Here is a 16460-nt window from a genome sequence, read left to right on the forward strand (position 1 = left end):
ATGACTGGAACATTAAAGAAGTTAATCACCTTGCTATAGCTATCACAATGGCTCAGAGAAAGCTGGTCCAGACAGGAGGAGTGGAATCTTCTATGGCTGCCTGGGGCTTACAGAGGGGCAGGCGGGGGTAATTTAATTGGATGGGAGGAAAAAAAAATGCAGTTTCCTAACAGCAGGTTAAAGTTTTTGCTATTGAATTTATCAGAACATTTCAAGCAGATCAGCATTTCTGACCTTCATTGTCAGGAACTGTTTTGCATTAATTAGCATCTTATTAGTACTCATTAACTCCCTAGACTACTGAAATTACATTCACTCATCCAAGCTTGTTATCCAAAAATACTTTTTGCAGGTTGGAGGAAAGTTTGCACTGGAGTTCCCCAGCAGTCGATATTGGGATCCTTGCTTTTCCCGACATGTATTAGTGATCTGGATGTTGGTGTTAAGGTTTTAAAGTTTGCAGGTGACACTAAACTTGGCAGAATTATAAACTGTGCGGAGGACAGTGTGGAATGCCTAAAGGACATTGACAAGTTGGTGGAGTGTGTGGATTGTGGCAAATCAGGTCCAATGCAGAAAAGTGACAGTCAGAGAGTCATACAAGTATAGAAACAGATCCTTTAGTCCAACTCATCCATGCCAACCAGATATCCCAAATTAATCTATTCCCATTTGCCAAATTTGATCCATATCCCTCTAAACCCCTTCTATTCATATACCCATCCAGATGCCTTTTAAATGTTGTAATTGTACCAGCCTACACCACCTCCTCTGGCAATTCATTCCATAAACACACCATCCTCTGTGTGAAAATGTTGCCTCTTTAGACCCTTTTAAATCTCTCCTCTCTCACACTAAACCTATGCCCTCTAGTTTCCCCGAGCCTGGGGAAACAACTTTGACTGTTCACTCTATCTATGCCCCTCATGACTTTATAAACCTCTATAAGATCACCCCTCAGCCTCTGATGCTCCAGAGAAAATAGCCTCAGCCTACTGAGCCTTTTCTATAGCTCAAACCCTCCAAACCTGGCAACTTCCTTGTAAATTTTTTCTGCACCCTTTCAAGTTTAACAACACCCTTCCTATAGCAAGGAGGCCACAACTGAATGCAGTGTTCCAGAAGTGGCCTGCCCAATATCCTGTACTGCCACAACATGACCTCTCAACTCCTATACTCAATGCTCTGACCAATAAAGGCAAGTATACCAAATGTCTTCTTCACTACTCTGAGTACCTGCAATTCCATTTTCAGGGAACTATGAACCTGCACTCCAAAGACTCTTTGTTCAGCAACGCTCCCCAGGAACTTACAATTAAATGTACAAGCCCTTCCCTGATTTGCCTTTCCAAAATGCAGCACCTCCCATTTATCTAAATTAAATATGTAAGTTAGCTTGTTGAGCTGGAAGATTTGTTTTCAGACATTTTGTCACCATACTAGGTAACATTATCAATGAGAGTCTCTGATGAAGCACATATGGTATGTCCAGCCTCTCTATTTATAGGTCTTGGTTTCTTAAGGTGGGTGATGCTCTTTCTGTTTTTTTTCCAGGGAAGGTAGATCGGATCTAAATTGATGTGTTTATTGATGGAGTTCTAGTTAGCATACCATACCTCTAAGAATTCTCGTGCATGTCTTTGTTTCGCCTGTCCTAGGATGTGTGTGTTGCCCAGTCAAAGTGGTGTCCTTCTTTCTCTGTATGTATGGAAACTAGTGATAGTGGGTTGTGTCTTTTGGTGGCCAGTTGGTGTTTATGTATCCTGGTGGAAGTTTCCTGCTTGTTTCTCTGATGTAGTTTTGTTTTAGGTCTTGCATGGTATCTTGTAAATGACATTAAATTTGCTGCTAGTATCTAATGGACTCTTTAGTTTCATTAGTTGCTGTTTAAGTGTGTTAGTAGGTTTGTGGGTTACCATGAGGCCAAAGGGTCTGAGTAGTCAGTAAGTCATTTCTGATATGTCTTTGATGTAAGGAAGTATGATTATAGTTTTTGGTTGTGTTGTGTCTGGTTGAGTTGTGTCTGCTCCTCAAGCAAGTGGACCTGTGCCTCACCACCCACTTCACATTCAATAACAAAACCTACAAAGAAGTCAATGGAACACCCATGGGATCACCAATATCAGGACTCATAGCGGAAGCAGTAACACAAAGACTTGAACAAGCTGCCCTCCCATCTATCCAACCCAAACTTTGGGTCCACTACATGGATGAAACCTTTGTCAACACAAAACAGAACAAATTAGAAGAAACACACAACACCAATATCCTGACAAGAATAAAATTCACAAAATAGGAGGAGAATGACAAGACTCCCATTCCTAGATGTGACAGTTGAATGTACAGTTAACAGAGAGCATCAAACCAGCATCTGCAGAAAAACAACAAACACAGAACAAATATTTAACTTCAGCAGCAATCATCCCAACACTCACAAACGGAGCTGCATCAAGACATTATTTCAACAAGCTACATCACACTGCAGCACCCACGAACTACAAAAAGCAGAGGAAAATATCTATATAATGTTTTCAAGAAAAATGGATACCCAATAAACACAATCCATCGATTCCTCAGTAACAAACCCAAACAAGCAGACAGAATGCAACTAAAAGTTATAGCCACATTTACTTACATCAAAGACATATTAGAAATAATTTCCCCTTGAAATACTCAGACCCCTTAGCATCATGGTAGCCCACAAACCTACCAACACACTTAAACAGCGACTAGTGAAACTAAAGGATCCATTGAATACCACCAGCAAATCTAATGTCATTTATAGGATACCATGCAAGAACCGTAAAAAACACCACATCGGACAAACAAGCAGGAAATTTGCTACCAGGATACACGAATACCAACTAGCCACCAAAAGACATGACTTACTATCATTAGTTTCCATACATACAGACAAAGAAGGACACCACTTTGACTGGGACAACACACGCAACCTAGGACAGGCGAAACAAATACCCGCGCAAGAGTTCTTAGACGCATGGAATTCTAACCAGAACTCCATCAATAAACACATCGATTTGGATCATATCCACTTTCTGTTGAAAAAAAAACAGAAATGAAATCACCCAACCATAAGAAACCAAGACCTATAAATAGAGAGAAGAGACATACCACCAGCGCTTCACTGGAGACTCTCACGGATGATGTTACCTAGTATGGTGACAAAACGTCTAAAAACAAATCTTTAAACTCAGCGAGTTAACTTACATACTTATCATCAACTTGAGCTACAAATCTTCTCAAAAATCGCTAAACTGAATTAAACTCCATCTGCCACTCCTCGGCCCATTGGCCCATCAGATCAAGGTCCTGTTGTACTCGAGATAACCTTCTTCAGTGTCCACTACACCTCCAATTTTGGTGTCATCTGCAAATTTACTAATCATACTTCTGTATTCACATTCAACTCATTTATATAGATGACGAAAAGCACTAGACCCAGCACTGATCTCTGCAGTACACTACTGGTCACAGGCCTCCAGTCTGAAAAGCAATCCTCCACTACCACCCTCTGTCTCCTACTTTATAGCCAATTTTGTATCCAATTGGCTAGTTATAGAGTCATACAGTACGGAAACAGACCCTTCAGTGCAACAAGTGCATGCCAAACATAATCCCAAACTAAACTAGTCCCAACTGCTGCTCCTGGCCCATATTCCTCCAAACCTGTCTCCACTTCTCATTGTCATATAAAGTTCTATCAGGTTGCCTCTCAATCTCCTAAACTCCAGTTGGAAAAAGGTCCCAGTCTATTCAGGTGTCCTTTATAGCTCAAACCATCCATACCCAGCAACATCTCAGTAAATCTCTTCTGAACCTTCTCCAGCTTAATAATACCCTTTCTATAACTATCCCCTGTATTCCATGAGATCTAACCTTGCTCCCATGGGGAACCTTGTCGAACACCTTGGCATATGCTTCCTTCTTTTTCTTGACTAGAACCCCAATTTCTCTAGTCATCCAGCATTCCCTACACTTACCAGTTGCGCCCTTCAGCCTAACATGAACTTACTGTCTCTGGAATCTTGTTGTCTCATTGTTGAAGGCTTCCCACTTTCCACCTCCAATCAACTTTTGAAATTTTTTGCCAAATACCTACAAAGTTGGCCTTTTTCCAATTTAGAACTCTGACTTTTAGATCAGATCTATCCTTTTCTGTAACAATTTTAAAACTAATAGAATTATGATTACTTGCCCCAAAGAACGCTCCCACTGACACCTCAGTCACTTGCCCAGCCTCATTTCCCAAGAGTAGGTCAAGCTTTGCACCTTCTCAAGTAGGTACATCCACGTAAAATAAGAAAATTTCCTAGGACACAAAATTTCTCCCCATCTGATCCCTAAACACTATGGCAGTCCCAGTCTATGTTTGAAAAATTAAAATTCCCTACCATTACCACCCTATTATTATTCCAGATAACTGAGATAACTGAGATTCCAGATTCCAGATAACTGAGATCGCCTTACAAATTTGCTGATCAACAACTCGCTGACTATTGGGGATCACTATAGTTTGATCCCAATAACGTGAGCATCCCTTTCTTATTTTTCAGTTCAAATAATTTCACTGGACACACTTCCTGCAATATTCTTCCTTAATACACCATAATGTTTTCCCTAATGAAACGCCATTCCTTCTCCTCTCTTGCCCCCTTTAGATCTTGGTTGGAAAAATGTTGAAAGTCTGTATAAAATAGAGGGTACAATTCTAAAGGGGGTGCAGGAACAGAGGGATCTGGGTGAATATGTGCACAGATCACTGAAGGTAGCAGGACCAATGGTAAGAGCAGTTAATAAAGCATGCATGTTCTTGGCTGTTTGTTTTAACAGGAGCATAGTGTACAAGAGCAAGGAGGCAATGTTGAACTTGTACAAAACACTTGTTAGACCTCAGTTGGAGTATTGTGTACAGATGTGGGCACCACAGTATAGGAAATATATGAATGTATTGGAGATTGCTCAGAAATGATTTACAAGAATGGCTCCAAGCATGAGGAAGTTTGGTTGTAATAGACTGAAGAAGTTGGGATTATTTGTCTTGGACACAAGGTGGTTAAGAGGAAATTTGATAGAGGCTTTCAAAATCATGAGTGGGCTATACAGAGCAGGTAGGGAGAAACCATTTCCATTTATAAAAGAGAAAAGCATTAGGGGTGAAGCCTCTCCATGTTAGCCAGCATGTGATAGGTCTCAGCTGTATGAAGCCTGGCTTGTTGTTTTTAAACTCTAACAGTATTAGGCAGTGAAGTCTGGGGGATAACAAGCCTGTCCAAGCACAGTAGCCACATTGGCTGACATCAGCAAACCTGACTGGGGTGGGCAAGCAGTTAAACTCAAAAAGGAACTTAACTGAAAGTCATTTTTGTGGTTGTGTCCTTGACTCAAGCAAGTCTTTGGTCAGAAATTCTCAGATGTGTACCTCCTTCTTGTTGAAAACAAAGGTTAGTGAGCTCATGGTTAATGAGTTGCTGTGTGCTGTAGCTCCCTTTATGTTTTTAAGTGTGAATACTGGCAGATGTGTGAGAGACAGTACCAATGTGGTGCCAGGAGTGTTACATGGGTAGCATAAGGTATCTGATGGAGATGCCTGGCACCCAATCTTCCACCCTACCAACCTTCGCATAAACCAAATCATTGGGCGACATTTCTGCCACCTCCAAACAGACCCCACTACCAGGGATATATTTCCCTCCCCACCCCTTTCCGCCTTCCACAAAGACCGTTCCCTCCGCGACTACCTGGTCAGGTCCACGTCCCCCCTACAACCCATCCTCCCATCCTGGCACTTTCCCCTGCCACCGCAGGAACTGTAAAACCTGCGCCCACACCTCCTCCCTCACCTCTATCCAAGGCCCTAAAGGAGCCTTCCACATCCATCAAAGTTTTACTTGCACATCCACTAATATCATTTATTGTATCCGTTGCTCCCGATGCGGTCTACTCTACATTGGGGAGACTGGCGCCTCCTAGCAGAGCGCTTTAGGGAACATCTCCGGGACACCCGCACCGATCAACCACACCACCCTGTGGCCCAACATTTCAACTCCCCCTCCCACTCTGCCGAGGACATGGAGGTCCTGGGCCTCCTTCACCGCCGCTCCCTCACCACCAGACACCTGGAGGAAGAACGTCTCATCTTCCGCCTCGGAACACTTCAACCCCAGGGCATCAATGTGGACTTCAACAGTTTCCTCATTTCCCCTTCCCCCACCTCACCCTAGTTCTAAACTTCCAGCTCAGTAACTGTCCCCATAACTTGTCTGGACTTGTCCTACCTGCCTATCTTCTTTTCCACCTATCCACCCCACCCTCTCCTCCTTGACCTATCACCTTTATCCCCTCCCCCACTCACCCATTGTACTCTATGCTACTTTCTCCCCACCCCCACCCTCCTCTAGCTTATCTCTCCATGCTTCAGGCTCACTGCCTTTATTCCTGATGAAGGACTTTTGCCCGAAACGTCGATTTCGAAGCTACTTGGATGCTGCCTGAACTGCTGTGCTCTTCCAGCACCACTAATCCAGAATCTGGTTTCCAGCATCTGCAGTCATTGTTTTTACCTCCTATGTGACAATCCATTGCATGGACAACTTTGCAATGGTAACTCACATGCATAAGAGCATGAAGCATGTAGACAATGCTCCACCCTCTGGCAGCCCTGAGACTTTGAGTTCTCCATGAATTCTGATGTCTGCAGCCACTGCTGTCTAGGCTGCTTTTATCTGTCGGGATGATCATTCATTGCAATCCATAGGGAAAATAATTTCTTTTCTTGCCTGGACAGTCTGTAGGGAGACATTGATAAAGTGTGATGCTGGTTGTTACCTGGTCTCTACCATTTCCGGGAGTGGGTAGGAGTGATGACCAGAGTTTGAGTCATGCTCCTGAGTTGCAGAGAGTGAAGTGCTGTTCAGGTATCTTAAATTTGGAGCTCTGCTATGGAGTCTGGAGGGTTCTGGAGATCTTCAGAACAGCAGTGGGACGCGGAGTTTAATTTAGATAAATGTGAGATGCTGCATTTTGGAAAGGCAAATCAAGGAAGGACTTGTACACTTAATTGTAAGTTCCTGGGGAGTATTGCTGAGTAAAGGGACCTTGGAGTGCATTTTCAAAGTTCCTTAAAAATGGATTTGCAGGTAGATGGGTTATTGAAGATGACGTTTGGTTTTCTTGCCTTTATTGGTCAGAGCATTGAGTATAGGAGTTGAGAGGTCATGTTGTGGCAGTACAGGATATTAGTGAGGCCACTTTTGGAAAACTGCATTCAGTTATGGTCTCCTTTCTACAGGAAGGATGTCATTAAACTTGAAAGGGTGCAGAAAAGAAATACAAGCACGTTGCCAGGGTTGGAGGATTTGAGCTATAGGGAGAGGCTGAATAGACTGGGGCTATTTTCTCTGGAGTATTGGAGGCTGAGGGATGACCTTATAGAGGTTTATAAAATCATGAGTGGCATGGATAGGATGAACAGCCAAGGTCTTTTCCCTGAGGTGGGAGAGTCCAGAAATAGAGGGCATAGGTTTAAGGTGAGAGGGGAAAGATTTAAAAGGGACCTAAGGTGCAACTTCTTCACACAGAGGATAGTGCATGTATGGACTGAGCTACCAGAGGAAGTGGTGGAGGCTGGTACAATTACAATGTTTAAAGGTATCTGGAGGGGTTTAGAGGGAGGTGGGCCAATTGCTGGCAAATGGGACTAGATTAATTTAGGATATCTGGTTGGCATGGATGAGTTGGACTGAAAGGTGTGTTTCTGTGCTGTACAACTACATAACGGTATAGTTTCCTGCCCTTAAAATGTCTGAACAAGTAATGAGCTGTTAAGACAATAAGTACTTGGGAAAACTTAAATCCCCACCTCGACTGAAAGACCCTCACAGTTTTTAGCCTTTGTAAACAATGTATTCTCAAGAAAAGAGATTTACATGTTTCCAAACAACATGGAAAGAGGTCATCTGATACAAGCTTTTGAGTAAAAGTATGAATTTGGAGTTGAGTAGACAGTACTCAAGTACTGATGTGAGTAGGTGCTATCTCACCTCACTTTCTCCAACATTTTGTCTGACTCTGCATTCGGTAATGTTGAGAATAACATCTATATTCCAGCAGCAGGTAAAGCCTTTCCATGAGAAATCTAGTCATTCTGTAAGTAACTTGGCCCATTTTCTGCACCTTCTCCAATGCATTCACATTCTTCTTAAAGCATGTTGCCTAGATTTGACACATTGGTCCATTTAAGGTTGGCTCAGTGAGGATCACCATCATTTCCATGTTTTACACAGTACAGACAAAATTTGATGCTGGGGAAGGCTTCATCTTTCATTTGTTTGAAGTAAGATTTCTCTTCCAAGTATAGCATGGATAAATGGGAGGTTATCCAATTTGGTAGAAAGAACAAGAAGGCAGATTATTGGCTGAGTGGTGATAGATTGGAAAAGTGGGAGGTGCAAAAAAACCTGGATGTAGTTGTACACCAGTTGCTGAGAGTGACAAAGAGGCAAATGATATGTTGGCCTTCACCGTGAGATGATTTACGTACAAGAGCAGGGTGGTCTTGCTGCAAGGCACTGGTCATTAGTGAGACTATACCTGGAGTATTATGTGCAGTTTTAGTCTTTTTAATCTGAGGAAGAATGTTCTGGCTGTGAAGGCAGTACAGTGAAAGTTTATCACACTGATTACTGGGATGGCAGCACTGATGTATGGAATGAGACTGGATTTGTTAGGACTGTATTCACTGGACTTTAGAAGAATGAGGGACAATCTCATAGAAACCTGAAGTTTTGAAGAAGGATCACTGAATTTGAAACATTAACTCTGTTTTCTCTCCACAGATGCTGACAGACCTGCTGAGTTTCTCCAGCAATTTCAGATTTTTGTTTCAGATTTCCAGAATTGGCAGTTTTTGTTTTATTTTAGGAGTTAGATATAATTCTTGGGGCTAAAGGGATCATAGTACATCAGGAAAAAAAGTGGGAATGGTGTACTGAAATGGATGATCAGTGGTGATCATGTTAACTGGTACAGCAGACTTGAAAGGCTGAATGGCCTACTTCTGGTCCTATTTTCTAGGTAACAGGAAGTCCCATCTCAGTGAGCTGTTGGCTGACTAAGTGACCAGCTTCACTGGGTTTGGCCGCCATTGCTGCAACTGCAACAGGCTCTGAAGAAAGCATCCAAAGTTAAAGCCCATACTATCAAGGGGATCTGGAGCCTGGCCAGGGGCCAGGCTAACAGTCCACATTAAGAAAAGCAAGGGGCTTGGAGGTGGGTGTAGGGGTGGAATTGATCACAGGAGGGGAAATATAAGGGATGTTCCCTTCTTGGGTGGGTGGAGTCCTCTCATGGGAACAGGGAGGCTTAACCAGAAGATACCACTCCATTCAGCCCATCCTTCAATCATCCAGCTCCATGCTTGACAGCCTGATGTTCTGGTGTGGCCTTTCCTACTGCGGCAAAAATCCTAGTACTGACTGAGCAAGTCCTTAAGTGACCACTAATTGGTCACTTCAAAGTCTCAATTAGCCTATAGATGAGCAAGATGTCCAATGCCCCCCTGTGCTGTGGAGGCATACCTGGGCAGGTGGATGGCATGGCACAGCTGGCATGTGCCCAATTATATGGCCTTAAGCCTGCCATACCACTCTGTCTGCAAGAAGTGTCAAATTCCAACCCATGCTTCTTTTTATTAATCACATGATATGTTGTATTAACCATTTTCTCAACGTGTCCTATCACCTTCAACGATTTGTGCCCATCAGCCTGCAGGTCCCATTGTTCCCTTAAACATTATGTCCAAAATTTTATATTACCTTTATTCATCCTTTCAACATTTATCACTTTACACTTCATTTCGTTAAATTTCATCTCCCTCACCTCCACCAATCTGACTACGTTCCGTTGAAACCCAACACCATTCTCCTCAAAGTTCATAATGCATTCAAGTTTTGTGACATTTGCAAACCCCTCAATGCTGTCCTGCACACCCCAGTGCAGGTCAGTAATATAGATCAAGAAAAGCAGTGATGGTAATACCAATCTCTAGGGAACTTCATTACATATCCTCCTCAAGCTGGAAATGAATCACTACCTTCTGTCACTCGACCAGAAACAATAGCACTGATTTCTCTCCACAGATGCTGCTAGATCTGGTGAGCTTTTCCAGTAATTTCTATTTTTGTTTCTGATTAATGGAATCTGCAGTCCTTTCAATTTTTACCAGCTTCTTATACCTGTCACTCAACCAACTTGTTACCTGTGTTGCTGCTTTTAAACAAAGGGTCCAATTTTTTAGATTAGATTACCTTAGATTAGATTAGATTAGATTACAGCGTGGAAACAGGCCCTTCGGCCCAACAAGTCCACACCGACCCGCCGAAGCGCAACCCACCCATGCCCCTACATTTACCCCTTACCTAACACTACGGGCAATTTAGCATGGCCAATTCACCTAACCTGCACATCTTTGGACTGTGGGAGGAAACCAGAGCACCCGGAGGAAACCCACGCAGACACGGGGAGAACGTGCAAACTCCACACAGTCAGTTGCCTGAGGCAGGAATTGAACCCGGGTCTCAGACGCTGTGAGGCAGCAGTGCTAACCACTATGCCACCGTGCCGCCCACCAAACTTTGTTGAGAACCCTCTATTGTGGCACTTTGTCAAATATCTTTTGGAAGTTCACGTACACTACATCAATTGCATTACACAATATCAGTGGTTTCTTACTTGAGTTTGACACAATTACCTCTGAGAGGAAAAAGTGAGGACTGTAGATGCTGGAGATCAAAGTCCAAGAGTGTGGTGCTGGAAAAGCACAGCAGGTCAGGCAGCATCCGAGGAGCAGGAGAATCAACGTTTTGGGCATAAACCTTCATTCCTGATGAATAAGTGGTAAAACCAAAGGCTTTGTATCAGAATTTGCATTCATATCAAAGTGAACAAATTGTTACAGTGCGCTGAAGGAAATAAATATGATTTGGTATCCTTTATGGATATGTGGCTTCATCCTGACAAAGATTGGCTTCTGAATATTTTGGGGTATATTGAATTGAACAAATATTGGTTACTTGTGACAAAAGAAAGGCAAAATTTCATTGGTGATTTTAATCTATATTTAAACTGGATAATAGCCTGGATGATGAGTTCATAGAATGCTGTCAAAATATTTTATCAGAACAGCATAATCTGGAACCAACCTGACAGCAGGTTATACTGGACTAGGTATTGTATAATAAAACATGATGAATGACCTCGTAAAGGAATTCCTAGGTAGCAGCAAACACAGCATGATTGAATTTTACATCCTGTTCTAACAGGTGAAAGATGATAAGTATTTTAAACCAAAATAATAGCAACTATATAGGTATGAATGCTGAGCTAGTGAAAGTGTACTGGCATATTTGGCTAGGGACAGTTCAATAGAGAAGCAGTAGCAGACACTTATGGGAATAGTTCAGAATATCCAGAATAAATATATTCCAATTATAAAGAAAAGTTCTAAGGAGAGGACCCAGCATCTGTGGTTAAGTACAGAAGTTAAGGTAACAACATATAAATGCAAGTTGAATGGCAGGTCATGAAGAAATAAAGAAATGGTCGAGAATAATAAATGATTAATCAGGAAAGAAACAAAATATGAGAGAAAGTGAGTTAGAAATGTAAAAATAGACAGATAAAAATAAAATTAAAAAGGAAAGTAGTAAGTAAAGTGAGTGTTGATGATCTGGAGATTGAGATTTGGGGAATTAATCATGGATAATGAGGAAATAGTGGATGGATGAACTAACACTTTGCTTTTGTTTTCACTGTAGAAGACACAAATAAACTCCAGTAACATCTATATATCAGAAGGTGGAAGGAAGAGAGGAACTTGGTGAAATTACAATCAAGGGGGAAGTGGCACTAAGCAAACTGATGGAACTGCGGCTGATAAGTGGCTGGGTTCCAATGGACTTTGTTCTAGAGTATTAAAAGAGGTGGCTAATGAGATTTTAGATGTGATGGTGTTAATTTTCCAAAATTCGCTAGATTTTGGAGTGGTTCCACCAGATTGGAAAATAACAAATACAGTATCTATATTCAAGAGAGGAGGGAGGCAGAAAAAAAGAAACCAGTTGACTTTATGTTTATTGTAGACAAGATGTTAGAATCAATTATTAAGGAGGTTAGAGCAAGGTAGTTAGAAAATTTAAAGTAATAAGGAAGAGTCAGCATGGTCTTGCATAAGTTAATTAATTGTTTGGAGTTGGTTGAAGAAGTAACACTGCTGTGGATAAAGGGGAGTCTGTAGCCATATGGTAATTCGATTTCCAGAAGGTATTTGACAAGGTGCTGAAGAACAGTCAAAGTCCAAAGAAGAGTCCTATTGGGCTTGAATCATTAACTCTGTTTCCCCTTCCACAAATGCTGCCAGATCTGTTGAAATTCTCCAGCACTTTCAATTTTTATTCCAGTTCTCCAGCATCTGTACTACTTTGCTTTTTAGTTACAAACTTGTGTTTTTTAAGGATATGTATTTGCAGATCATCAAATACTTACTTATTTTGACAAATTTTGCTTGTGCATTGTTTCTTCCATTGGGCGGATTGTCTCTCTACTAAAGACACATGAGCAGAATTTATCATTTGTGACAGGGTCTTGCCCACTGGCTGATGAATTGATTTTAAAAAAATGAACTGCGGGTGCTGGAAATCAGAAACAAAAATGGAAATTGCTGGCAAAACTCAGTAGGTCTGACAGCATCTGTGGAGAGAAATGAAAATTAACGTTTTGGGTCCAGCCACTGGAGGATTGAGACCACCCTGCATTGTCCCTGCTGGACTAAGTGCAGATCAGGCATTCGCATGAATTAAGGACCCTGGGGCCAAGTGCTGCAGCACCATGTCCCCACTCTTTCCCCTTCCCCAAATGCCCAGAGCTTCCAGTCAATGTTTGACAGTTGTCCATTACCCATCAGAGCCACCAGGGGCAGTGGCAGCCACCAACAATTCATACACCCGAGGCCTCGGATAGACAAGAGATTTTGGTCGAATATGAGCGAGATTGTGGGGTTGGGGTTGTGGGAGCAGAGATGGGGAGGGAGGTCAGCAGAAAGAGCCAGGAAGGTGGCTGTTAGCAGGCTCCCCCAGTTCCTGATGTTAAGTTCCTAAATCAGTGCCTTAATTTGAACAATGGACCCACTCCAGAAGCCAGGCAAAAGTGAGTACTGTAAATGCTGGAGATCAGAGTCAAGATTAGAGTGGTGCTGGAAAAGCACAGCAGGTCAGGCAGCATCTGAGGAGCAGGAAAATCGACATTTCAGGCAAAAGCCCCCACTCCAAGAAGCCCACAAATAAACCCAACATTAGTTTTCATTTTTAGTTTTCTGAGTCTTTACATGGCAACTTCCCGGCCCATGTTAGTTCCATTGGTGGTGAAATGAAGCCCTTAAGTTGTGCATTAATTGGCCACTTAAGGGCCTCAATTAGCATTTGGATAAGAAGGCTATGCACCACACATCATCATATTGAGAATGTTAAGACAATGGGTCAGAATCCTGAAATATTATGAATGTTTTCGGCCCTTATTTCTAAAAGGCGCTTTTTAAAAGAGACCCACATCACATCATAATAATGGCAGATGTAATTTTAGTGGCTGGCTGGTAAACGTTCTTTATGGGATCAATGGAATGAGGTATGGACCAGACCAGATCCCTCAAAATATATTAAGCAGATAGTCTAGACCCTAAATATTTACGATATTAAAGGTAAGTGTAAGGTGTTCCAGATGCAATTTGATTAGTCAAACTAGTAGATTTGAAGCAAAACACACTTCATTCATAGACTAAAGTTTAAATACAACAAAACAAATAACAAAATAAAATAATTGGCTTAGCTATAACTCTATTGGAAAACAAACAGAATAATAGATTATTTAGCTACTAAACAAGTAACTGTTCTAAATATTTATATCCCATAACCACACCCTTGGCAAAAGGCAAATTCAGAAAACAGATTATCTCAAGATGCAACTCCAGCAGCCCAGGAGGAAATATATCAAAAGAATTCTGAGAGAGTACAATATGGAAAGATGTACTGCAGCAACACAGCCAGCAACAACTGCTACTGAAAAACAAAGAAACTAAAAATCCTGATTCTGCGAGAGCTTGTCCACACCCATTCAGGCTGCTTCTATTATTCCAACTTTTAAAAAAAACCAAGGCCTCACAAGCTGTTTACTTTATAAGTTTCCAATGGCCATCTCATCACCTCTGTCTTAAAACCTTCCTTTTAAAAAAAGGACAAAGTAATCTCTTTAAAGCCATTGTTTCATTACAAATGTATGAAAGAAACTTCAAATGAGAGAGAGAATTGAGATAGTGAAAAGTTTGACTATTTTCACACATTCAAGGATTCCGGGTAATCTGTCTGTAATAGGCTGCTCCTTTTTTCAGGTAATTTAGGTGTTGGAGGTGATTTCCTCGAATCCCAAGTGCAGCAATTACTGTTTTATATGCTTTTGGAACTTTGGAGAAAAAAAGTCAAAACAACAGCACTTTCAAAAGGGAGAGGCACAGACAAAGGCGGCACATGGTCTGTGCAGGAGAGAGAGAGAAAGAAAGAAACCCACACTGCTAACTGACACAGCAGTGAACCTGCAGTTACTGCCCTTGCTGTTAAATTCATGTATCGCTGGATATCAGAGTGTGTCTGGGAAAATTAGCAAACAGTAAAACTCACAACTATCTTGGAGGATCCTGTTTGGGTGAGGTCACAGCACAGAAACAGATAAGTCAATAGTTTTACATGTGGCCTTGCTGTAAGTCTGCAGTAGTGAGTAGAGTGGGTTCTTTCTTGATTATATGTTTTATTGAGTATGTCTCGATTAAACTTAAAAATATAAGCCATAAGTTTTAGGTTAGCCTAGAGCAATGTTTTGTAGAGTAATAAGGCTGTGCTATTTTCTGATTCTGCAGATTAGAAGAAGCAAAGATTAGCAGAATGATGTGCTCTTCTTGTTGGATGTGGGAGTTTAGGGAGAATTTACGTGTTACTGAAGATTATATCTGCAATAATTGCAATTAGTTGTGAATCCTATCAGATCGAATGGATCAGTTGGAGCAATAGTTAGAGAAAATGAGGAATTTACAAGAACAAGGGGACATGATGAATGGCAGTTATAGGAAGATAGAAATGTTGAAGATACAGTCACATAGATGGGTTAGCTCAAGGAAAGTGAAGAGAGGTTGGCAGGTAGTATAGGAGTGTTCTATGGGTATCCCCATTTCAAACAAGTATGCTGTTTTGGAAAATGTAGGGGGTGATGGATTCTCAGGGAATGTAGCACAAACAGCCAGATTTCTAGGATTGAGACTGGCTCTAATGTAATGAGAGGTACATCGGGTTCCAAGAGATCGATTGTGTTAGGGGACTCTCTAGTCCGAGGCACAGACAGATGGTTCTGTGGCCAGCAGTGAAAAATCAGAATGGTCTGTTGCCTTCCTGGTGCCAGGATCAAAGATATCTCAGAGAGGGTGCAGAATGTTCTCAAGGGAGAGCAGGACCAGCAGGAGGTCATTGTCCACATTGGAACAAATGACATAGGAAGGGAAAAGGATGAGATTCTGAACGGAGAATATAGAGAGTTAGGCAGGAATTTAAAAAGGAGGCCCTGGAGAGTAGTAATGTCTGAGTTACTCCCAGTGCTATGAGCTAATGAGCGCAGGAATAGGAGGATAGAGCAGATGAATTCATGGCTGGGGAGCTGGTATATGGGAGAAGGATTCATATTTTTGGATCATTAGAATCTCTTCTGGGGTAGAAGTAACCTGTACAAGAAGGATGCATTGCACTTGAATTGGGAGGTGACTAATATTATGCTAGAGCTGCTCGAGAGGATTTAAGGTGGGGTGATGGGGCCCAGGAAGATAGTGATGAAAGAGATCAATCTATGACTCGTACAGTTGAGAAAAGAAGTGAGTCAAACAGTCAAGGCAGGCAGGGACAAAGCAGAGAACAAGGTAGGACTGATAAATTAAACTGCATTTATTTCATGCAAGAGGCCTAACAGGGAAGGCAGATGAACTCAGGGCATGGTTAGGAACATGGGACTGGGATATCATAGCAATTACAGAAACATGGCTCAGGGATGGACAGGACTGGCAGTTTAATTTTCCAGGATACAAATGCTATAGGAAAGATCAAAAGGGGGGCAAGAGAGGAGGGGGGAGTGGCGTTTTTGATAAGGGAGAGCATTACAGCTGTACTGAGGGAGGATATTATTGGAAATATATCCAGGGAAGGTATCTGGGTGAAACTGAGAAAGAAGAAAGGGATGATCACTTTATTGTGATTGCATTATAGACCCCCTAATAGTCAGCAGAAAATTGTGTAACAAGTTTGTAAGGAGATCTCAGTTATCTGTAAGAATAATAGGGTGGTTATGGTAGGGGATTTTAA

The 16460-nt window shown here is 41.8% G+C and overlaps 1 long non-coding RNA gene across 1 annotated transcript in view; it reads right to left on the reverse strand.

The window, feature by feature from the left end:
• The window catches only part of LOC140454598 (uncharacterized), an 89032-nt gene extending 78138 nt beyond the window's left edge, over nt 1-10894 (reverse strand). Inside the window, exon 1 of the long non-coding RNA XR_011952718.1 lies at nt 10769-10894. This is a non-coding gene — a long non-coding RNA (uncharacterized lncRNA). The remainder of the gene's footprint in view (nt 1-10768) is intronic.
• Nucleotides 10895-16460: the final 5566 nt, after the last annotated feature.

The sequence above is a fragment of the Chiloscyllium punctatum genome, chromosome 3 (assembly GCF_047496795.1).
Source record: "Chiloscyllium punctatum isolate Juve2018m chromosome 3, sChiPun1.3, whole genome shotgun sequence".
In the NCBI taxonomy this organism is placed as follows: Eukaryota; Metazoa; Chordata; class Chondrichthyes; order Orectolobiformes; family Hemiscylliidae; genus Chiloscyllium; species Chiloscyllium punctatum.